Below are 26,266 nucleotides of genomic sequence, written 5' to 3' on the forward strand. Positions count from 1 at the left end.
GTCTACAACAACTAGGATAGTGGTGAACTTCTGAGACTCAGGGAGATCGGTGATAAAATCTACAGATAAATACGACCACGGACGAGAAGGCACCGGTAACGGTCTCAGAGGCCCCTCCGGACGACGACGACGTTTATAGTGTGCACAGACAGAGCATCTCTTAACCCCTTGAGTGGCACGCCCGGAAATTTTCCTGGACGAGCTCCACTGCCCATAGCGATATAGCCCGGAAGAGTTCCGAGCCATGTATCACTATGGGAGCTGCAGAGCACAGTGCCACAAGCTGTGGCAGTGTGCTCTGCCTGCACCGACCCACACAGAGCAGTTCAGCATTTTGAAATAAGAAGCAGGGAGATACTGCCGATCTGCTGGCAATCTCCCGCTTTTCATTTCAAACCCCTGCACTGGTTTGTGTACAGGTTGCCATAGAGATCATTGGCTTGTCAGAAGCAAGCCGATGGTCTCTGTGGCAGGGAGAGCTGGTGCTTGGCTGTCAGAGGACAGCTAGGTACCAGCTCTTACAGCAGAGATCAGAGAAAACCTCTGATCTCTGCTGTTAACCCTTTACATGCTGCAGTCTATGTGACTGCAGCATGTAAAGGGCTGTCACCATTGGACCCCCGGAATGTGATCAGGGGGTCCTGATGGGTCTCTGTGGAAGTGCCCTAAAGGGACAAAAGTAAAAAAAAGTTTTAAAAAAAGTTTAAAAATTATTAAAAAAATAAAAAAACAAAAACACTTGTCTCCCTTTACTTTGTAAATGTGTGTAAAATCACACATGTGGTATCCATGCATCGTAATGACCCAGAGAAGGAAGTTAATACATTATTTAACCCCTTAATTACATGGCCCCTTTTTTTTCTTTTTTCCCCATTTCTTTTTTTCCTCCCCCCATTTAAAAAATCATAACTCCTTTATTTATCCATCGACGTCGCTGTATGGGGGCTTGTTGTTTTTTGCAGGACGAGTTGTAGTTTTCAATGGTGCCATTTAATGTACTGAAAAACTTTCACAAAATTCTAAGTGAAGTAAAATGGAAAAAAAAATATATTCTGCCATTTTTCAGTGCGTTTTGTTTCTACGGCGCACAAACTGCAACAAAAATGACCTGATAACTTTATTCTATGGGTCAGTACGACTACTACGATACCAAACTTGTATAGTTTTTTTTGCTGTAGTACTTGTATTTTTTTCAAAGACATTTAATTTTTTTAAATTATTTTCTGCTGCATCTTCTGCGTGCAATAACTTTTTTATTTTTCCGTCGACGTACTTGATCAAGGGCTCATTTTTTGCGGGACGTCCTGTAGTTTCTGTTAGTACTAATTTAATACATACGACTTTTTGATCACTTTTTATTGCATTTTTTCTGGGTGACTGAAAAAGTGCATTTATAGTGTTCTTTATTTTTTTTTCAGACTACGTTCACTGTGCAGGGTAAATAATGCACTACTTTTTACGGACACGGCGATACCAAATATGTATTTTTCTTTTATGATTTAGATTTTTTATTATAGATATGGCAAAAGGAGGGGTGATTTAAACTTTTATTACTTTTTTTTTTTTTTTTTTTAAGTGTGAAAAGGTCATGAAAAAGAAAAAAAACTATTACAATTTGGTATTGGCCTCATCGTACCGGCCTGTAGAATGACTTTATTATATTATTTATACTGCTCAGAGAAGGCAGTGAAAATTAAAAATAAAAAACATGCCAGAATTACAGATTTTGTTAATCTTGCCACTAGAAAAAATGGAATAAAAAGCGATCAAAATTTTACATGTTCCACAAAATTAGATAAATGAAGACTAGAGTTCATCCCACAAAAAACACAGGCCATCTAAAGCTCTGGCAATGGAAAAATAAAATGAATACGGCTCTTAGAATGTGGCGACACAAAAGCAAACCTTTAAGAAAAAAAAATGTTTTAAATGTACAAAAATAGCAAAACATAAAAAAACTGTTTAAACTTGGTGTCGCCGGAATCGTGTGACTCAGAGAATAATGTTATCACATTATTTATTCTGCACGCTGAACGCCGTAGGAATGAAATCGAAAAAACAAATGGCAGAATTTCATTTGTTTCCCCAAGCTGCCTACAATTTTTTTTACAAAAAAATGCAATACAATATGTAAACCCAAAAATGATGCCATCAAAAAGTACAACTTGTCCCGCAAAAAACAAGCCCTTATATGGCCATGTCAATGGAAAAATGAAAAAGTTATGGCTCTTGGAACGCGACTGCAAAATTAGTTGAAATTAAATGATTAGACCATTTAAAAACCTGCCCTGGTGGGTCTGACAGGGGGGTGAGAAACCTGCCACTCAAGGGGTTAACAAAGTCGCGGATCTTCGAGACATGCCTGGCCACCAGTAGTGTCTAGTACAAAGATTCAGAGTCCCCTGAACCCCCGGATGGCCTGCGAGAACAGATGAGTGAGACACTTCAATGACTCGGAGACGCAAGGTCTCTGGCACAAACCATCTGCCCTCCGGCACCCCCAAGGGAGCGTCCTGCTGACAACTTTGTAGATGAGAAACGAGATCAGATTCTACAGCTGCCACCACCACCCCAGGTGCCAGGATATTCTCGGGAGCCACTGTCTCACTTTCCGGCGAACCGAAACTCCGTGAGAGGGCGTCTGCCTTCACGCTCTTCTCCCCTGGAATATATGTAACGACGAAGTTAAACCTGGCAAAAAACAACGCCCACCTGACCTGACGAGCTGTGAGTCTCTTAGCATTGGCGAGATATACCAAGTTTTTATGATCAGTATACACGGTAATGGGATGCCTTACCCCCTCAAGATGGTGACGCCACTCTTCTAGAGACCGCTTAATCACCAATAACTCATCATTACCCACGTCGTAGTTACATTCCACCGAACTGAATTTCCACGAGAAGTACGCACATGGACTATACCCAGATCTCCCGCTGACTTCCTGAGACAATACAGCCCCGCCCCCACCTCAGACGCATCGACCTCAGTGAAGAATGGTTGCGCGTGTCAGGCTGTACTAGCACCGTGGCAGCAGTAAACGCCCTTTGGAGACGACTAAAAGCCTCTAGGGCCTCTGGCGACCATCTTACCAAGTCGGCACCCTTCTTGGTAAAATCGGTCAGGGGTTGAGCAATAACAGAATAATTCTTCATGAATCTACAGTAGAAATTTGCGAAACCTAAAAACCGCTGGAGAGCTTTCAGGTTATCTGGTCTGAACCATTGGGAGATTGCTTTATCAGACTCCATCTCAATCTCCATGGGTGAAATCACATAACCAAGGAAAGACACTTGTTTAGTACCAAATATGCATTTCTCCAACTTGACAAAAAGTTGGTACTCACACAAACGGGTCAGAACCAGCCTCAGGTGCCGCACATGTGAATCCCAGTCTGGGGAGTACACCAGAATGTCATCGAGATGTATGACCAAAAATACCCCCAGGAAGTCGTGGAAGACAGTGTTCATAAATCCCTGGGACACAGTGGGGGCATTACAAAGTCCGAAGGGCATGACAAGACACTCAAAATCTCCGAACGAGGCATTGAACACAGTCTTCCACTCATCTCCCTTTCGGATGCAAATTAAATTGTAAGCCCCCCTTAAGTCCAGATTGGAAAACCAGTGGGCCCCTACCCCTTCAATAAATCAGGAATCAGGGGCAAGGAACACTGGTTCTTGACTGTAATTTTATTCAAAGCCCGATAATCCACACAAGGCCTCAACGTCCCATCCTTCTTCTCTACAAAGAAGAGACCGGCCCCGGCAGGGGACCTGGACGGCCTGATATGTCGTTTGGCCAGAGACTCCGAAATATAGGACTTAAGGGCTTCATGCTCACGCCCAGACAAATTGAAAATGGCTCCCTTAGGGATGGGACTGTCGGGGATCAAATCAATACCCCAGTCCCACTCCCTATGGGGAGGCAAAGTCTCAGATAGTTTCTTGGAAAATACATCATGAAAATCGGACAAATACTCAGGAATAAGTATGGTATCTGCTGAACACATGGATATAGCAGCTAAGTGACTATGACAGGACAACCCCCAATGTGTCAATTCCCAAGTGGACCAATCAAATCGGGGATTGTGCAGTGCCAACCAGGGCATACCAAGCACTACATCAACTGACATCCTTTCCATTACCAAGAACAACAGATTCTCAGAATGGAGAACACCCACAGTGAACTGTAAAATGGGAGTCCTCCATTGAACAACTTTTGCAGACAGAGAGATAGAATCAAAACTAGTGAAGCGTATGCGAATCTTCAACACTGAGAATTCATTCATCAGAGGTCTGACAAAACTTAAACTAATCAAGTTGGCGGCAGCCCCCGAATCAATAGCTTGACCGGACCAAGTAAAATTTCGGAAGCCAATCTGACAAGGCACCAACAACTTAGGGAGTACCTGTGATCTTAGGCGATCCTCCCAAAAATTGCCTAGTATCTGAAGTTTTCCACCGGTTCAGACTGATGTTGTAGACGTTTCTGAGGACAGGTCGCTACACGATGTCCGGCTTTCCCACAATAGAGGCAGAGGCGTTGAGTCATCCGGAACTATCGCCGTTCTTTGGGACTTAGGTGATCCACTTCCATAGGCTCGGCACCAGAAGTTAGCATGGGAGAAGTGGGAGCGGGTCTGCCAGATTCCCTAACCTTACGGGCCTGACGTTCCTCTTTTCCAGATCTCAGCCTCCTGTCAGCTTTAACTGCCAATTCCATCGTATCATTGAGTGTCACGGGAGAGGGATGAAAAATGAGTAGATCCTTGACAGCGTCAGACACACCCAACAAAAACACATCTTTAAGGGCGCTATTGTTCCAAGAGGTTTCACCTGCATACAGTCTAAATTTAGAGCAATGGTCCTCTACCCACTGCTGCCCTGACGTAGAGATATGAGATGGGATACCGCCAACCCCGCATGGTCTGGCTCATCAAAAATACCTCCAAGTTCCTGAAAAAACAAATCAACTGACTGCAGGCAAGCCAAACTCTTGGTAAGGAGTAGGCACATGTCTGGGGGGGACCCCGAAGTAAGGACATAATCAATCCAACTTTCTGGAATTCTGAGCCGGAGGAGCGGGGCCGCATCCGAAAATACAATCTACATGCTTGCTGAAAAACAAAAAACTTGCTTCTCTCCCCTGAAAATACCTCAGGAAGCAGACACTTGGGCTCAGGAATAGAAGGGGTGGTAGAAACATGCACTAAGTCCCGCTGCTCCAGGGCCACCATACGACCGAACAGGTTTTGGATCACGATCATTAAATCCTGCAACTGACTTGCGAGGGTACTCATGGCCTCCATTGGAGAGCAATTTTAAGAGCCAGTTATTATGTTACGGTATACTACCCTTGATACGCCAGCCCGGGTGCCCCAGATCTCACCCACAACCCCCCTGCCTACTTGTCTCCACTCCTGTCTAACCCCAGGCGGGCACCTGGGTCGCGGTTCCTACTCTCACTAGGGACCGAAAAAGGGACGCTGGCATACCTGGATGGAAAGGGTAGAATACCAACAGAAAAGGCAGATGTAAATAACCAACACGAACAATACTAAGCAGAACTGAGGCAGATGGAAAAACCTGGCGGATAATTGCAAGGTATAGCAGACAAGATGACAGAAGCAAGAGACCAACTGAGGCAGACTAGCTAGCACACTGAGGGAAACTAGTAACTGGTAGTGATTGCCAGTCTCTGCCCGACCTTTAAACAAAAGCCTCTGCCCAGGGACAGAGAAAGGGAGACAGACAACTCCCAACAGAACATAATAAAAGGGAGCTCGTGCACGGCGCGCCAAAAGCAGCACGCCAGCCAGGTACCTGCACCCCCGGCAGCCAGACAACAAGCTGGGGGGACGTGCCCCAACTGCGGGGCCACCCGCACACCGCCGCCCCGGGAGGACCAGCAACCGCCGCATGGTAACAAGTATATTTTATTACTCTTCTAATACACTACTTATAAGCCACCTTAGCTGAAAGACCCTGAGGCTCTATTCAAGCCTCCATGTGCCATAGCAATCCAACGGCACCCCCGATCACATGTCTTAGGTCCAATGGGTGACAGATCTCTGTCCCTCTATCAGCCTTTTACGCTATAAAAGGGGTTCAAATTTTTTCTGGCCATTAATGTTAGAGCAAGTGCCCGGCTGTCATCCAGAACCAGAGTACTCGTTCCCCCGGCATGTGAAACCTGCGCCGGGCTTCTAATGCAGCGCCGTCAGAGACCCCCCAATGAAGTCAGTCATTGGCTTTCTACGTTAATGGTAGTAACCCCTGAAGCGACGGGTTATATCTACTTGTTTTTATTTCCATGGATACGTGACGGAGATCTATTCCGGACCCTGCTGACGCTCTCCACCTCTGGATGTCCTTGTGATGAGGGATACTCTTCTCAACCGATAAGCTATCTGGGACTTCAGGTGTGACGGTCTGTAGTCTGTCCTTGGTAGATCCGTCACACCAGGCAAGTCACCTCCATTTTTGTCTTTTCAAACTTTCTTATTTCACGCCCGTACCTCTGGAGCTCTGCCGTTTGTCCTAAATATACCGAAAATGGGTTCTCTAAATCAGACACCTCTTTAACCCCTTGAGGACATGAATAATTTTTTGATTTTTCTCTTTGCATTCCAGCTGTCGTAACTTTTTTACATTTTTGGTCAATGACTTGTATAGTATACGGTATACACTGAGTGACCCCTTTATCAGAGCCCCTGTCCGCCCCCAAATTGGAGCTTCCCTGTATGGTAATTCTGACTCCCATCTTCCTATTCTCTTCACAACCCCCTCCTTCACCCCACATACCACGGCCTCACTGGCTGCCCCCCCCCCCCCCCATCCACGCCGATGGATCTACTGTCTTTTCAGGTGCCAACGGCACCTCAAACCAACGAGCAACCCACTGTAATGTCCCCAATAGGCCCACGTACATTGGTGACCCCAGTGGGCTGACACACAGGAAGTCATCAAGGTAATGAATGTGCTGAATGCCTCAAAATATGCACATGAGATGGAGCAGCCCATGGGCAAACACTGATCTGTGAAATAGTCCCCTTTTCAAAAGCACCTCAACAGCCGAATACTTTCCAGTGCCACTGGCAACAATTGAAAGGCTGCCTTAATGTCAGTCTTTGCCATCAAAGCCCCAGAACCGTACTTCCTCACCCACCGAATCGCGGCGTCAAACGATATATACACCATTGAACAAGCTCAGTATCTATACCGTCATTAACAGATGCCCCTTTCATGTATGATAAGTGATGGATTAACCGAAACTTAATTGGCTCTTTTTTGGGCACTACACGTAAAGGTGATACTATGAAATCCCTTAAAGGAGGTTCCTTAAAAGGTCCCACCATGCGCCCTAAACAAACCTCCTTGTCCAGTTTCTCCGATACCACAGCAGGGCACAGCAGTGCCGACTAGAGATGAGCGAACGTACTCGTCCGAGCTTGATACTCGTTCGAGTATTAGCGTGTTCGAGATGCTCGTTACTAGAGGCGAGTACCCCGCGATGTTCGAATTACTTTCACTTTCATCAGGGAAGGCATTACAACTTCCCCCTGCGACGTTCAAGCCCTATACCACCCCCCTGCAGTGAGTGGCTGGCGAGATCAGGTGTCACCCGAGTATAAAAATCGGCCCCTCCCGCGGCTCGCCTCAGATGCGTTCTGACATAGAGGAAGGACAGTGCTGCTGGTGCCGGAGCTGCTATAGGGAGAGTGTTAGGAGTATTTTAGGCTTCAAGAACCCCAGCGGTCCTTCTTAGGGCCACATCTAACCGTGTGCAGTACTGTGGAGGCTGCTTTTTGCAGTGTTGCACATTTTTTTTTTTGTATATCGGCCGAGCAGAGCATTGCGCCCTGCAGTAATTATACATACTCCAGGGCTGGTGGTGAGGCAGGGACAGAAGACATATTTATTGAATATAGGCAGTGGGCCTTTCCAAAAACATTTGGGGAAAAAAATCTATTTGGGCTGCCTGTGACTGTCCTCAGTGTTCTGGGTCTGTGCTGGGTGTAGTTGTCCTCCTAATTCATACGCAGCCAGCTAAGTGTTACAGCAGGCTTGCGCAAAATTATTTCCTGGCATTCCGTAAGCGAAGTCAGCCTCCAACCACAGGCCAATAAGCGGCACATTTAATTACAGCGTTCTGTTTCTGCACTACTGGTAATACACCATGCTGAGGGGTAGGGATAGAGGACGTGGACGCGGGCGAGGACACGGAGGCCCAAGTCAGGGTGTGGGCACAGGCCGAGCCAGTGCGGTGGCCAGGGGTAGAGGCAGGGCCAGACCGAATAATCCACCAACTGTTTCCCAAAGCGCCCCCTCGCGCCATGCCAACCTGCAGAGGTCAAGGTGCTCTACGGTGTGGCAGTTTTTCACAGAGACGCCTGACGACCGACGAACAGTGGTGTGCAACCTTTGTCGCGCCAAGATCAGCTGGGGAGCCACCATCACCAACATGCGCAGGTATATGATGGCCAAGCACCCCACAAGGTGGGACGAAGGCCGTTCACCGCCTCCGGTTTGCACCACTGCCTCTCCCCCTGTGCCCCAACCTGCCACTGAGATCCAACCCCTCTCTGAGGACACAGGCACTACCGTCTCCTGGCCTGCACCTACACCCTCACCTCCGCTGTCCTCGGCCCCATCCAGCAATGTCTCTCAGCGCAGCGTCCAGCCATCGCTAGCGCCACTGTTTGAGCGCAAGCGCAAGTACGCCGCCACGCACCCGCACGCTCAAGCGTTAAACGTGCACATTGCCAAATTGATCAGCCTGGAGATGCTGCCGTATAAGCTTGTGGAAACGGAGGCTTTCAAAAGCATGATGGCGGCGGCGGCCCCGCGCTACTCGGTTCCCAGTTGCCACTACTTGTCCCGATGTGCCGTCCCAGCCCTGCACGACCACGTCTTCCGCAACATTGTACGCGCCCTCACCAACGCGGTTACTGCCAAGGTCCACTTAACAACAGACACGTGGACAAGCACAGGCAGGCAGGGCCACTATATCTCCCTGACGGCACATTGGGTGAATTTAGTGGAGGCTGGGACAGAGTCAGAGCCTGGGACCGCTCACGTCCTACCCACCCCCAGAATTACGGGCCCCAGCTCGGTGCTGGTATCTGCGGCGGTGTATGCTTCCTCCACTAAACTACCCTCCTCCTCCTCCTACGCAACCTCTGTCTCGCAATCAAGATGTGTCAGCAGCAGCACGTCGCCAGCAGTCAGTGTCGCGCGGCACGGCAGCACAGCGGTGGGCAAGCGTCAGCAGGCCGTGCTGAAACTACTCAACTTAGGAGAGAAGAGGCACACGGCCCACGAACTGCTGCAGGGTTTGACAGAGCAGACCGACCACTGGCTTGCGCCGCTGAGCCTCCAACCGGGCATGGTCGTGTGTGACAATGGCCGTAACCTGGTGGAGGCTCTGCAGCTCGGCAGCCTCACGCACGTGCCATGCCTGGCCCACATCTTTAATTTGGTGGTTCAGCGCTTTCTGAAAAGCTACCCACACTTGTCATACCTGCTCGGAAAGGTGCGCCAGGTCAGCGCACATTTCCGCAACTCCAAGACGGACGCTGTCACCCTGCGGACCCTGCAACATCGGTTTAATCTGCCAGTGCACCGATTGCTGTGCGACGTGCCCACACGGTGGAACTCTACGCTCCACATGTTGGCCAGGCTCTATGAGCAGCGTAGAGCTATTGTGGAATACCAACTCCAACATGGGCGGCGTAGTGGGAGTCAGCCTCCTCAATTCTTTACAGAAGAGTGGGCCTGGTTGGCAGACATCTGCCAGGTCCTTGGAAACTTTGAGGAGTCTACCCAGATGGTGAGCGGGGATGCTGCAATCATTAGCGTCACCATTCCTCTGCTATGCCTCTTGAGAAGTTCCCTGCAAAGCATAAAGGCAGACGCTTTGCACTCGGAAACGGAGGCGGGGGGAGACAGTATGTCGCTGGATAGTCAGAGCACCCTCATGTCTATATCTCAGCGCGTTGAGGAGGAGGAGGAGGGGGAGGAGCATGAGGAGGATGGGGAAGAGACAGCTTGGCCCACTGCTGAGGGTACACATGCTGCTTGCCTGTCATCCTTTCAGCGTGTATGGCCAGAGGAGGAGGAGGAGGAGGATCCTGAAAGTGATCTTCCTAGTGAGGACAGCCATGTGTTGAGTACAGGTACCCTGGCACACATGGCTGACTTCATGTTAGGATGCCTTTCTCGTGACCCTCGCGTTACACGCATTCTGGCCACTACGGATTACTGGGTGTACACACTGCTCGACCCACGGTATAAGGAGAACCTTTCCACTCTCATTCCCGAAGAGGAAAGGGGTTCCAGAATGATGCTATACCACAGGGCGCTGGTGGACAAACTGATGGTAAACTTCCCATCCGACAGCGCTAGTGGCAGAAGGCGCAGTTCCGAGGGCCAGGTAGCAGGGGAGGCGCAGAGATCAGGCAGCATGTACAGCGCAGGCAGGGGAACATTCTCCAAGGCCTTTGCTACCTTTATGGCTCCCCAGCAAGACTGTGTCACCGCTCCCCAGTCACGGCTGAGTCGGCGGGAGCACTGTAAAAGGATGGTGAGGGAGTACGTAGCCGATCGCACGACCGTCCTCGGTGATGCCTCTGCCCCCTACAACTACTGGGTGTCGAAGCTGAACACGTGGCCTGAACTCGCGCTGTATGCCCTGGAGGTGCTTGCTTGTCCTGCGGCTAGCGTCTTGTCAGAGAGGGTGTTTAGTGCGGCTGGGGGAATCATCACGGATAAGCGTACCCGCCTGTCAACCGACAGTGCCGACAGGCTAACACTCATCAAGATGAACAAAGCCTGGATTTCCCCAGACTTCTCTTCTTCACCAGCGGACAGCAGCGATACCTAAGCAATACGTAGGCTGCACCCGCGGATGGAAGCATTGTTCTCTATTACCATAAAAAACGTGGACATTTTAGCTTCATCAATCTGTGTATTCTATTCCTCCTCCTCCTCCTGCTCCTCCTCCTGAAACCTCACGTAATCACGCCGAACGGGCAATTTTTCTTAGGCCCACAAGGCTCAGTCATATCATTTTTGTAAACAATTTTTATACATTTCAATGCTCATTAAAGCGTTGAAACTTTCACCTGAACCAATTTTTATTTTAACTGGGCTGCCTCCAGGCCACATTAACCAAAGCAATTAATGAGTTTCACCTGCCCTCTTGGTTGGGCATGGGCAATTTTTCTGAGGTACATTAGTACTGTTGGTACACCAATTTTTGGGGGCCCTCGCCTACACTGTAATCCAATTAATTTTTAGCCCACCTGCATTACAGCTGACGTTACATCAGCTGTGTTGGGCACTGCAATGGGATATATTTATGTACCGCCGGTGGGTTCCAGGGAGCCACCCATGCCGTGGGTCCACACGGAGTTGTAACTGCATGTGTCCACTTCTAAAGAACCCCAGTCTGACTGGGGCATGCAGTGTGGGCCAAAGCCCACTTGCATTAAACATGACATTACCTCAGCTGTGATGGGCACTGCAATGGGATACATTAATGTACAGCCGGTGGGTTCCAGGGAGCCACCCATGCTGTGGGTGCACACGGAATTCCCATTGTGGAGTTGTACCTGCCTGTGACTATTTATAAAAAAACGCAGTCTGACTGGGGCATGCAGACACCTTGACAGAATGAATAGTGTGTGGCACATAGGTTCCCCATTGCTATGCCCACGTGTGCAGCTCCTGATGGCAGTGGCACAGGATAATATTTCTCATTGCTTCTGTACAGCATTGTGGGCTATCGCCCCGCCCCTTTTAAAGAGGGTCGCTGCCTAGCCGTGCCAACCCTCTGCAGTGTGTGCCTGCGGTTCCTCCTCATGGCAGACGCACTTACAAATAGACATGAGTGTGGCGTGGCATGAGTGCAGCTGAAGGCTGCGCAGGGACAATTTGGTGTGCGCTGTGGACACTGGGTCGTGCAGGGGAGGGTTGGGCAGCATGTAACCCAGGAGAAGTGGCAGCGGAGTGTCATGCAGGCAGTGATTGTGCTTTGTTGGAGGTAGTGTGGTGCTTAGCTAAGGTATGCATTGCTAATGAGGCAATGCAATGGGATATTTTTGTGTACCGCCGGTGGCTTCCTGGCACCCACCCATGCTGTGGGTCCACAGGGACTTCACAATAGGGAGTTGTACCTGCCTGTGTCTATGAATTAAAAAGCCCGGTCTGACTGGGGCATGCAGACACCTTGACAGAATGAATAGTGTGTGGCACATAGGTTCCCCATTGCTATGCCCACGTGTGCAGCTCCTGATGGCGGTGGCACAGGATTATATTTCTCACTGCTTCTGTACAGCATTGTGGGCTATCGTCCCACCCCTTTTAAAGAGGGTCGCTGCCTAGCCGTGCCAACCCTCTGCAGTGTGTGCCTGCTTTTCCTCTGGCAGACGCACTTATAAATAGACATGAGGGTGGTGAGGCATTAGGGCAGCTGAAGGCTGCGCAGGGACAGTTTGGTGTGCGCTGTGGACACTGCGTCGTGCAGGGGGGAGGGGGGTTGGGCAGCATGTAACCCAGGAGAAGTGGCAGCGGAGTGTCATGCAGGCAGTGATTGGGCTTTGTTGGAGGTAGTGTGGTGCTTAGCTAAGGTATGCCATGCTAATGAGGGCTTTTCAGAAGTAAAAGTTGTTGGGGGGGGGCACTCTTGCCGCTATTGTGGCTTAATAGTGGGACCTGTGAACTTGAGATGCAGCCCAACATGTAGCCCCTCGCCTGCCCTATCCGTTGCTGTGTCGTTCCCTTCACTTTCTTGAATTGCCCCGATTTTCACAAATGAAAACCTTAGCGAGCATCGGCGATATACAAAAATGCTCGGGTCGCCCATTGACTTCAATGGGGTTCGTTACTCGAAACGAACCCTCGAGCATTGCGATAATTTCGTCCCGAGTAACGAGCACCCGAGCATTTTGGTGCTCGCTCATCTCTAGTGCCGACCTCAAATTTCTTTTTGAAAATGGGACTATGTGATCTGGGGACAGAATTCTAAAACCGTCCCTGAAACCCTCCAGCAGCAACTTTGCCTTTTTCCTATCTGGATATCTATTTAGATAGGGTACCATCTTTTCCAGACTCACTGGGGTTGTCCTTTTTTCCCCCGAAACCCCCGTCCTTTCCTTTTACCTTCTGAAAACACTTTGCATCCCCATGAGAACCTGCATTACACAGGAAGTAGATATGCTTAAATCTGGATCCCTACCCAAACCTACATTGGCCTTCGTTAAATTGCCAACAAATGCCAGGTCAGTTTCCTCTACTTTGTCCCACCTGGTTTCCTCCCTGTGAACTGCTCGCCGAGCCTGATGGCCCGGCCCACCCATGAAAGGGCTCACCGGGGCTATTACCCTCAACCACAACCCAATGTTCTTTTGGTCCCATCAGACTGAGGGACGGACTGCTTTCCACTGCCTGAACTGCTCGTCATAACGCAGCCAGGTCTGCCCCCCGTACACCCAATAGGCCTCACCAATCGAGTCTAAGTAGCGAAAAAGCCCAGAGCAATTTTCCGGCGCCTTATCCCCTATCACACTTGCCAAAATGGCGAACGCTTGGAGCCAATTGTTGAAGGTTTGTGGAATTAAACGCCACCTCCGCTTCTCCTCCTTTTCCAACTTGTACTCTGTCCTTTTTTCTTTGTCTAAATTAAACTTCTCCAGTGAAGCAGAGAAAATACCTCCACGTACTCATCCCACCAGATTTTCTTCCTTGCCTCCTTTTTTAGGTGTGTCCCTAATGGCCCCTCAAAGCACACATATATCTCACCCTTGGCCTTATCATCTAAGCTCACACCGTCTCCATCCCTCTCCGTCTGTACCACGACCGCTACACCTGCCAACTGTTCCCGTTTCGTCCCAGTCAGCCCAGCCGAGCTTTTAGCTTGGATGCTCTCACAGCTAGTAGACGCTCTGGATTGCATGGTCCATGCCAACACCGGCGACGGACCACCACCCAACTCCCGTCTCTGACACATGTTCCACAGCTGTCCAATAAAATTCCCAAAGTAACCACCCACAACTCATGCGTCACCTAACACCAACGCACTCCCTATCTTGCTCCCTAAACCACCCCTCGCAGGCGCAAACTGCCCCACTAAAGTCAACACACATGACATAGATGTTACCTCACCCGGCTGCATAGGGGCTGTGAACCCACCAACCGCTGGTCCCTCTTCCAGCCGTTTGGGCTCATCTTCATCTATGCTGTCCCTCCGACCCATCTGCTCCCTTCCCGGCTGCTCCCGCACCACTTTTGCCGCAGCCGCCACTGTTTGTCCAGGGTCTTCAACTCTTCTTCTCATCTCTGGGCCAGCTGCCTGCTGCCCACTCACGGCATCCCCTCCATCACTTTTACTGGGGCTCTCTCCCCCTCCTGCAGCTCTGTGCCTCCATTCTGCTCTGCTGCTGCAGGGCTGCTCCCCACCTGTGCCTTCCCTGGGTGAGCAGCCCCCACCTCTGCCTGCTGCCTGATAGTGCTGTTGCGAGCTAGCCCCGCCTCCATGGCGGTACAGGGCCTAGCGCCAGACGCGTCACCACACCGCTTATGGGGAGTTCTCCTGGGCCTATCTTCACCTCCACTCCGCTTTGTCACTGAGGACCTGCCCTGAGCATCCGACGATGGGCTCCCTCTGCGGTGGCGGCGAAGAGGTACCTGCTCCGTACTCAGGCGCGCGTGCCCTCCTTAGCCTCCGCTCTCTCCCTGCTCCAACTGCCAGCATCGGTTCTTCAACCGCCAGAGCTGTTCCTGTCATCGCTTCCAGCCACTGCATCCCCCGTTCTTCTGCCACCACTCTGATCTTCTGAAGCAAAGCCTCCATTTTGGTGAGTCTTGGGACTTCCCTCTGCTCTCTTCACTCCGTTGTCTTCTCTCTTGGGACTTCATACTTTCTTCTTATCAGCGCTGTCTTCTCTCTTGGGACTTCACTACTCACCTCCCTTCGCTTTCTTCTCTCTTGGAACTTCACTCTTCACTCCTTCTCTGGCTTCTTCTCCGTCTTCTTCCTGAGGTAAAATGGCTCCCACTGCCTGGACACGTGATCTTTTCCCAACCGGCTCCACCCAGTCCCCACCCCTTTCCTACCCTCCCCTTTTCAGATAGTTCTCTTTACTAGAATTAACCCACTTACTCCCCATTAACCCCGTCATGCCTGCCTCCTACTACTGCCTTCCAGGCTCTGGCTGCGGCATTATGAAACACTATCTCCAGCGCGGACATACAGGACACAACATCTCCATCGTGTACATACGGGACACAACATCTCCACCGCAGACATACAGGACACAATATCTTCACCGCGGACATACAGGACACAATATCTTCACCGCGGAAGTACAGGACACAATATCTTTACCGCGGATGTACAGAATACTACATCTCCACCGCGGACATACAGGACACAATATCTCCACCGCGGACATACAGGACACAATATCTCCACCGCGGACGTACAGGACACAATATCTTCACTGCAGACGTACAGGACAGTGTCCCCACCGCGGACGTACAGGACACAATATCTCCACCATGGATGTACAGAACACTACATCACCACTGCAGACGTACAGGACACAACATCTCCACCGCGGATGTACAGAACACTACATCTACATCTCCACCGCAGACGTACAGGAAACTACATCTCCACCATGGACATACAGAACACTACATCAACACCGCAGACGTACAGGAGACAATATCTCCACGGCGGAGAAGCAGGAGACAATATCTCCACAGCGGACATACAGGAGACAATATCTCCACGGCGAAGAAGCAGGAGACAATATCTCCACCACGGACGTACAGAACACTACATCTCCACCGCAGACGTACAGGAGACAATATCTCCACCACGGACGTACAGAACACTACATCTCCACCGCAGACATACAGGAGACAATATCTCCACCACGGACGTACAGAACACTACATCTCCACCGCGGACATACAGGAGACAATATCTCCACCACGGACGTACAGAACACTACATCTCCACCGCAGACGTACAGGAGACAATATCTCCACCACGGACGTACAGAACACTACATCTCCACCGCGGACATACAGGACACAATATCTCCACCGCGGACATACAGGAGACAATATCTCCACCGCGGACATACAGGACACGATATCTCCACCGCTGACATCCCCTTTAACCAAATGTCTGAGTAGACAACATAAAAATAAGCGCATTTCACATTTTCGGCCGCTGGGAGTTTTCTTTCAGTTTTCACCTTTTTTTTACGTGTCTGCATGAAATGAACCATCTGTCAGATGATGAATATTTATTAGTATTAGTCAGACTGCAACCGCACAGATTCCGGAGGGAACTGCGCTTCAGGGGAGACGTCATGTGACATAAAAAAAAGGGGCTCCTCTACATCCGTGTATTGCGGCTCTGCGTTACTTCTGAGTTGTAGCGAACTGTAATGTCGATGGCAGTCTTTGGGGCGGTACTGTACCCTGAAGTGAATCAGACCCCCCTGTATCCATTCACTTCTATGGGAGTCAAGAGTAGCGCTCAGTGATAGACATTACTATCGTATTCACTGGGGGACTCTGCGCGTGAGCACCCCTAAGGCAAGAGGCGATGTACACATTGCAGTAAGCAGTTACAGTTTTTACATGACAGCTGAATAAGCGGTACAGTCTCTTTAACTTGGCACACAGTTTCAAAACTTTTCAACACAGTTTCAGTAATCCCAGTGGGATCAAGTTACAGTCTCTTTACTGCATATTTTACACGCATGAAAAATACGTGTTTAATACGTGAGACACATACTGTTACGGTATCCTACCCGATGATACACCAGCCTGGGTTGCTCTAGAACTACCCGCAACCCCTGTCCCTGCCTACTTGCCTCCACTCCTGACTAACCCCTGGCGGGCAACTGGGTGCCGGTCCCTGCTCTCACTAGGGACCGAGAGGGGGGACTGGCGTACCAAGACAGAACAGGGTAGAATACCGACAGGAAGGCCAGATGAAGAAAACTAACAGGAAATACACGCAGACCGAGGCAGATGGGATAACCTGGCAGATAAAGCAAAAGCTGACAAACAGGAGACTGACAGAGGCAGGATGCTAGCACACTGAACAGAAACCAATAACTGGCAGTGAATGGACCTCACTGCCAGCCTTATAAACAGAAGCCTCCGCCCAGGGACGGAGAGAAGGAGGTGACTACCTCCCAGCAGAATCCCATAAACAGGGGCTCGTGCATGGAGCACCCATGAGCGTGCACAGCGCCGACTAGACACCCGCGCCCCCGGCAGCCAGACAACCAGCCGGGGGGGGATGCGCCATGACCCGGTAGGACCCACAGCCGCCACATGGTAACACATACGACTGCAGGGGCGTACCTAAGGGCTCAGGGGCCCGGGTGCAAAAGTTCAGCTCGGGGCCCCCCCCCTGGGCCTCCACCCCACACTCCCCTGTACCCATACCTAGATCGTGCTGCATACATGATCTCCCCCTTAGCGTAATTTTTCCAAACATGACGCATTTCCTGCACTACATGAACATTTGTTTGTGGCCCCGCAGGCCGCTCTCACACACCACTTTTTACCGCTATTAGCGCTGTGTCCCGAGCGCCGTACTAACCGCGGTACAACACTCCCAGAGATTTTAATGAGCTTACTTAAACCTGCGCTCGAACACAGTGTTTCTAACGCTGTGATTTTCGAGAGCTGTCTGTTCTATTTTTGCGTTGTCGTGGTTTTTAACACACCTCCTCACAACGATTGGGTGCATTAAAAAGCGCCGTCAGACGCTGTAACCTGTGTTTGAAAACACTGCTCAAAATCCTGGTAAAAATGCCACGATTTCAAGCTGCGTTTTCTGAACACGTGTCTATCTATCTATCTATCTATATACTATCTATGTATCCCATATCTATCTATATACTATCTATGTATCCCATATCTATCTATATACCATCTATCTATCCCATATCTATCTATATACCATCTATCTATCCCATATCTATCTATATACCATCTATCTATCCCATATCTATCTATATACCATCTATCTATCCCATATCTATCTATATACCATCTATCTATCCCATATCTATCTATATACCATCTATCTATCCCATATCTATCTATATACTATCTATCCCATATCTATCTATATACTATCTATCCCATATCTATCTATATACTATCTATCTATCCCATATCTATCTATATACTATCTATCTAATCATCCATCTATCTATATACTATCTATACACTATCTATCTACTATCTATACACTATCTATCTATATACTATATCTTTACACTATCTATATATACACATTATCTATCTCATATCTATCTATACACTATCTATCTATCTGCTATCTATATACCATCTATCTATTCACTATCTATCTATATACTATCTAGCTATCTTATATGAGATAGATAGATAGCAGATAGATAGTGTATAGATAGATATGGGATAGATAGAATATAGATAGATAGTATATAGATAGATGAATGAATAGATAGATAGTATATAGATAGATATGGGATAGATAGATAGTATATATATAGCAGATAGATAGTATATAGATATGGGATAGATAGATAGTATATAGATAGCAGATAGATAGATGGATGAATAGATAGATAGTATATAGATAGATATGGGATAGATAGAATATAGATAGATAGTATATAGATAGATAGATAGATAGATAGATAGATAGATAGATATAGATAGCAGATAGATAGAGTATATGTATGTATATATATATACACACACACACATACTATAGATAGATAGATAGATAAAGGAGGGAGACAGACAGACACATACATATGCACTTACCCCAGGGCCCGGTCCACTTCTCCTTCATGTGACAGCAGCAGCAAGCCAGCAATTCAGAAGCTTCCCGTTCAGCAGGAAGCAGGGGGGCGGGAGCACATGATCCCTGTCATGTGACTTCTTCCCTCCTCCCCTGCCGTCCCATGTGACTTCCTCCTTCTCCCCTGCCGGCCCGCATATTAGGTATTTCAGCCGCACTTAAACAGCTTAATATATCTCCAAAGGGGGGTGTGTACCCAACAACCAATCAGGTCGCGGGAATCGCTCACTGCTGCTTAAGTGCGGCTGAAATCCCAAATATGCTGCCGGCCCATGTGAGTTCCTCCCTCCTTCTCTCTGCTCTGCCGAGCCTTCCTCTCACGCTGGCCGTTCCGGCTGCCGCATGATGAGAATTTTGCTGCAGTCAGAACGGTCAGCGATTAATGCACTAAATGTGCATGTTGGTTATGCAGAGGGCGGCGTCGGGCCCCCTGAGCGCAGGGGCCGGGTCGCCATGGCGACCCCAGCACCCCCTGACGCTACGCCTATGGATACGAGCTCTGACACGAGTGAAAAATACAGACCCGTAGTTTGCCCTATGCCTGGCACTTCTTACATTTGTTTGATCTAGTGGGACCTCCATGTACTTATACCAGCTGAGCTATGCCCGCTACAACCAGTCATGCCCACTTTTGGAAAAGGTGCAAATTGTAAATGCCTAAAATGTTGCAGTTTTGAAATGGGCAACAAAATTGCAACTTTTAGACTCTAGAATTTTGCCATCCGGGGCTTTTTTAATAGACCCCAAATTTGTGTAAATTGATTTGCACCAAAAAATATGCAACTTACACCACAATTTTGGCACAGCGCCAGCAATAAATGGGGCTTACTTACTTAGATCAGTGTTTCAGTCCTAGTAAACTCTCAGCCAGGCAATGAGCTACAAATGTATTAAAAGCTGGAACAGGTTTTCACTATAATCTATGTGAAATAGGCGTTAAAGATAGTAAGCTCGGAGCTAGAGAGAAACTCCATCATAGTGCATAGAGCTCCATAGACATGTAAGGGGTTTAGGGCTCATTCACAGGTGGATTGACTTTTGGTCCGTGAAATTTGCTATACGATATCCTTGCGATGCGAGAGTGAGTGAAAACGCATGATAATGAAACCAATGATTTTCAATGGTTTCATTCTCATTTGTGATGTTTTCAATGTAATCTCACATCGCAAAGAAGAATGGGCGATATCGCCCATTGCTCCCAATGGGGCCAGCGGCAGCAGCGCTAGCCCCATTGAAAACATAGGGGGAACATTGCGCTTCCCTGACACAGCTGTGACAGCTGTGGCTGGGGATTCCTTCACCCCCGAGGTGACTGGGGGGATGAAGGAATCCTTTGACGGCCTTGGCCTTGGCAGTCTTCTCTGTTCTGGAGGCCGGGGATTGAAAAATTCCCGCCTCCAGAAAGCACTGCCTCTGATTGACTGAGCGCTGTGGCCAATCAGAGGCAGTGCCCAGCCATCATTGAATGACAGCTGAGTATTGCCTCTGATTGGCTGAGCACTCAGCCAATCAGAGGCAGTACTCAGCTGTCATTCAATGACTGCTGAGCACTGCCTCTGATTGGCCACAGCGCTCAGCCAATCAGAGGCAGCGCTTCCTGGAGGCGGGCCTTATCAATTCCCAGCCTCCAGAACAGAAAAGAAGACTGCCAGGGCCAGAGAGAAGATCCGGACAGCTCTTCTAGGCGAGTTAACTCTGGTTTAGCATATCCAAGTGATTCTGTCATACCGTATTTTTCGCTCTATAAGACACACTTTTCTGCCCTCCAAAGCAGGGGGAAAGAGTCGCTGTGTCTTATTGATCGAATGTGCCGAAATATGTCACGATCGCCATTTTTTAAACTCGCGGTCTCACAAACAAACATGCGATTAGTTAACAGTTTTTCCCCACACGTAACGCTAATTGGTGGTGAGCACTGGCAGGAACTGCCTCTGCTCCCCGCCTCCACCAAACGGCTTCTTCCCTCCATTGAATGGCCGCTGTGATACGGAGCTTTGTTTTTTTCAGCTTATTCTGCTCCGTCGCCTGACACTAACCCTGCACTGTCCCTGGGTGAGTACAAAATATTTTTTCCCTATTTTCCCGCTCTAAAACGGGGGTTCGTCTTATAGAACGAAAAATACGATAGTTTTTTTGCCACATATTGTACTTCATTCAGGTGGTAAAAATACACCGATAAAATTTGTGTATATTTATTAAAAGTGCCAAAATTCGAAAAATTTAGAAAAAAATTGTCATTTTTTTCACATTTTCAACTGTAATGTCAGATATGTGCAAACATACCATACAAATATTTGATAAGATATATATTTTCATCTGTGTACTTTATTCTGGAAGCACATTGGAAGAACTTTACTTTTTAAACATTTAGGAGATGTACAAATGTAACGTTTTGAGGAACACCTTGTTTTCCTGCACCAAGCCAAGATTGCAAAGGCTTATTTACACGAGCATGTATCAGCCGCTGTTTTCACGGACGGCCGATATACGCTTCCATCTGAGCAGTCCCCCCCCCCCCCCCCTTCCCTTCCTCTCACCGGCTCTCTGCCTCTCTGCCTCTCTCCTCCTCTCTGGCGTTTGCAATGGGAGGGTGTGGGGCGGAGCTAAGCTCCGCCCTCATCCCGCTCATTCCTGTTGCAAACAGCCGGAGGGAAGGAAAGAGGCAGAGAGCCAGTGAGAGGGAGGGAAGGGAGGTACTGCTCAGATAAAAGCGAATATCAGCCGGCCGTGAAAACGTCGGCTGTTATAGGCTCGTGTAAATAAGCCCTCAGAATGATAGATAACCCCACGAATGACCCTATTCTAAAAACTACACCCCTTAATATATTCACTGAGGGAGGTCAAGAGTATTTTGACCCCACCATTTTTTTTCAGGAGTTAATGCAGTTTAGAGGAGAAAAAATAAAACTTTTCATTTTATAATATTTCATTTTAAAGAGAGGTTTCTTTACCTATAGTGCACACGAAAATGAGGAATTGCACCCCAAAATGGTACCCTGTTTCTCCCGTGTTCAGAAACATACCCATTGTGGCCCCAATCTGTTTACAGGACACATGGCTGGGCCTATAATGGAGGGAACGCCCGTTGGATTTCAGGGCACAACTGAATAAATTCCAGGCCCCATGGCTCACTTGTGCAGGAAAAAACTTGACTCCCTAAAAATAATCCCCCCCTCCCCCCGCCCCTTTTGGCGTTCCCTGAATCTTTAATAAAAGTAAAAATTTAAATCATGTGGTATGTCTGAAAACAGGGATAATAATGGGCACATGGGGCAATAAAATCGGGTATCCCTCCTCCTCCCATGCTTGGGGGTATTTCGTGACCTCAGCAGCAGGGATGGGGTGTAAAAAGTGGCGCTCTGTGAGTCTCCGTAAGCTTGATGAGGTGCGGCGGTCTCACACAGAAGACGCTCAACAAGCTGCCGCTGGAACTGCAGGAAAGCGAGCGTTCCCGGGGCTTCTTGTAAATTACGGATTACAGGAATAACGCCGTATGTTGAATCTGCTTGCGGAGGCCCACCGCGATCCCAGCTGTGAGCTAGTCTGTGGCTCTGTGTACAGCCGTGTCATGTACACAGGAGGTCAGGGATCCGATCCGTGAGAGGAGCTGAAGCTTTAACTTTATTTTCCTTTTTATTTACTTGTATGCGATCGCATGACTGGGGGTCACACACTGCGACCCCCGATGACAGCTCCAGGCTCTCGGTTACCTCCGTCAGTCAGAGCTGTCACACTCACAGACCCCGGGGCTTTACTCTACAGCGTCAGCGTGTTTTTACAGCCCTGTAGAATAAAGCCCAGACACGCAGGACGTGAAAACACGAATGGGTGGCCACTAAGGGGTTAAAAAGCTATTTACCGAAATTTATTTCCTGATGTGTTCTTTTCTCCTTGGTTTTGGGCTGTATTTCGCGCATCGCCATCAGTATTACTCGCGCTTTTGCGCACCCTCCATAGACACCTATGGGGCCCTTTATGCGCCCAAAATACCGCACAAAAAAGGAAAGTAAGAATGAACCCCATTGATATCAACGGGTTCTACTCTGCATATCCCACGCACCAATTGTGCGCGTGCAAATATGGCCATGTTTAGGCGCAGTTAAATACGCAGTGAATACAAAGGTATTGTACATATTCAGGCTTCTTTCACACGAGAGTAGAAATGGCGCGTTTTCACGCATATACGGTACCCATGTGAAGCATTGGTTTCCAATGCAGCCATTCACATGGGCGAATATACCGCACGTAAATACGCCAGGTGCGCGATAAGTAGAACATATACGCGGCTGGCGTATATATGTTCTAGAACTATGTTTTGGCCAATATACGCCGGTGGGTCCTATAGACTCCTACGGGAGGCGGGAAAGAGAAGGGAGGGGGAGGAATTTTGCAACGCTGCGAAAAGCTCACAGGTGCCTCTATGTAGACACTGGAAGGCATCCCGAGGATTTTGGCAGAGCGAGGGTTTTCCAGGGTGCGGTGTATTTTTTCGCTAAAAATGAACTTGCGGTCGAGTGAATGTGCGAGAAAATGCTGGCTGGGATCACAGAAAAACGCCCATTCAGGCGCTTATACAGGGCGGACGTAAAAACACCATCGCCATTTATGCTCTTGTGTGAAAGAAGCCTCACTATGTATTTACGCGATGCCAACACTATTATGCTGTCCGTATTACGCATGTAAAAAATATGCGCGTAATACGGAGCACAAATACGCCCTTTGAAAGCAACCAGGATGCTGATGCGGCTCTCAGTTGGGTCTAAAGTGTTAATACTTCCATTTATTCTATCATCATTCAATAATTTTTAATTTGCGGCCGGATGCAAATCAGCGCCTTTGTTTGGTAAGTGTCCTGTCTGCGGCGCGCCGTCAGTTCCTGCTCCGGGGGTGAAGCCGCCCGTGCTCGCTGACTGATGGGGAGTTTAGCATGACTGATCATAGGATATTTCTCATGGAAATGAGAATGTAATGAAGCCAAGTTGTTGGGCAAATACTGAAACAAATCATATTTATTGGTTAATTAGCTGTGCTTGTGGTGTGTGTGCACGGCGCTCTATAATTACAGCAGGATAGATTGGCTCTTGTATGCAAGGTGCAACAGTGGCCGTAATGAGTTTTGCAGCCGGCGCGTTTTATGACGGCTGAAAGCTGGAAGGGATTGACAAGTTTAATGATCAAACAAATTATGATTCACATATACAATTTGTTTCCCAGATATAAAGAGTGGAAGAGTCTCCGTATTAATAATTAGCCGGGATATTGGGACAGAATACAAATCGCGCCGTTCATATTACACCGATGGATTACGGCTTTACCGAACCTGCCTAGGCCTCCAATATCATCATGCATTGCTTCATCGGATGCTTAGCTCACCGCAACCCCTGCTGAGTCAGTTCTTGGTGTGAAAGGTCATGTACACATGTAGCAACATGATCATAATAACTCAATTTACAGTATTGTGGTACATTATAGTTAGAGGTTCTCCCACTCAGGAAAAGTCATTAATAGCGAATTGGTAGAGGTCTGCCACCCAGGACCCCCAGTTGTTTCCCTGAGCTGGTGTCTTTGTGTACAGAACTGTTTTCCTGCAGGAAACAGACAGCTCTGTACATTGTGCAGTGGCCCATGTTGGTACTGCAGGCTTTTTAAAGTAAATGGAACTCAGCTTGCAATACCAACCCAGGCCACTGCACAATATACGGAGCTGTCTGCTTCCTGCAGAAAAACAGCACCGTACAAAAAGACATCAGCTTGGGAAAATTGCTGACTGCCGGAGGGGTTCTAACTGGTGGACGCCCTTCTGAACTTGTATTGATGACCTATCTTGTGCACCGTCCGTTTAACTTACGAAGTGTGTTCTGGCCTGAGCGCAAGTCTCTGGACCCGAGCATTATACCCTCTGCTTTGGCTGTAACTGGAAGGCGGCTGGCTTAGTTATTCAGAAGAGCCAAACTGCCGGTCCCATTGATGACGTGACAGCACAGAGAGCGGAGCCATATCATATGACCCATGGGTTGATTAAAAATTATTTTGCCCCCCTGGACAACCCCTTTAAGTAGTGATCACAGTCTACGGACATTTTCTACAGATGCCCCCCCCCCCCCCCCCCAACAATTTGGGGACCTAAAAAGTTTTTGCTGCTGTTTTTTGTTTTTCGTTTTATTGGACCCCTCTTAACCTGTTTATTTTACTGTCCATTAACGATCGTCACAGGTTGGCGTTCGATACGTCCTCAAAGCCTCTAATTGCCGGCCTGAATATATGCATATATTACACCGGAACTTTTCAGCAATTTATTTTTTGTAGCAGAAACCAATCTGCCCGAGAATTGACTTATAAGGTTTGGTTCCAAGTTTCCTGCCTCAGAGACAAATGTTGTTCTATATATCAATGTTCTCCGGTACAGATCTCCGATGACTCTCCAGTGTTGGGTCCTCGCTAATTTACGTGTAATTAACCAATTAATGATGCATTGCCCAGCAGCCTGCTTAGATTCCTTTAAACTTTGTCTGTCAGCGACCTTCAGAGCCCACGGTAAGAACTTCCTCTATTCCTCTGCAGTTTCTGCTGCCAAATTAGTATCTGGCTGCCATGGGGCTATTTTTGGGTGAAATATCTACTTGAAATGTAAATGCATGAAATATAGGATTTTCTGATGGGAAGTTAAAGGAAACCAGGGTTATTTCATAAGGGTTACTAATGAAAGGAATGTTTGTTGCTAAGGTGGTAGGCAGAGATACAATAATGTGCAATTGGGTTGCGTGTGATTATTGCGCAACAATTTAAAACTGAGCATGCCCAAAATCTTCCAGTGATTGGCAACTTCCCGGTTGATTAAAAATAATTAGTTGCTGCGCCATAGGCAGTGAAAGCAGGGGCTGCACAGTGAGTTAAGTGCAGCCAGTGACAGAGATAGACCCAAGTCAGAGTACTGAAGGAGAACTGAGGGAGGATTGGGGTGGTTACAGGACAGCCAGATCGGAATAAGGAGTACTACTGCAGCCGGACCGTAAGTGAGGGAGGCCTCATAAATTACCTGGCGGTGCAGAGATTGAAGGGTGTAGGAGCATCCAGGATAGAGAGAATAACCCCTACTGTACAGGCTAGCTGAGATTTGATTGTGATAGCCTGCAGAAGAGGACAATAGAAACACTGACTTTAGAACAGGTGCCTGTAGGGTGCCCAGAGATGAGAGAGGGAAGTTGCTGCTAGAGAACTATTGTCTGCAGAGACAAGAGAAAGAGTCAGAGTACTGAAGGAGAACTGAGTGAGCATTGGAGTGGTTACAGGACAGCCAGATAGGAATAAGGACTACTACTGCAGCCAGACCGTAAGTGAGGGAGGCCTCATAAATCTGACAACGTGCACATT

The sequence above is a fragment of the Eleutherodactylus coqui genome, chromosome 3 (genome assembly GCF_035609145.1).
Source record: "Eleutherodactylus coqui strain aEleCoq1 chromosome 3, aEleCoq1.hap1, whole genome shotgun sequence".
NCBI classification, from domain to species: domain Eukaryota; kingdom Metazoa; phylum Chordata; class Amphibia; order Anura; family Eleutherodactylidae; genus Eleutherodactylus; species Eleutherodactylus coqui.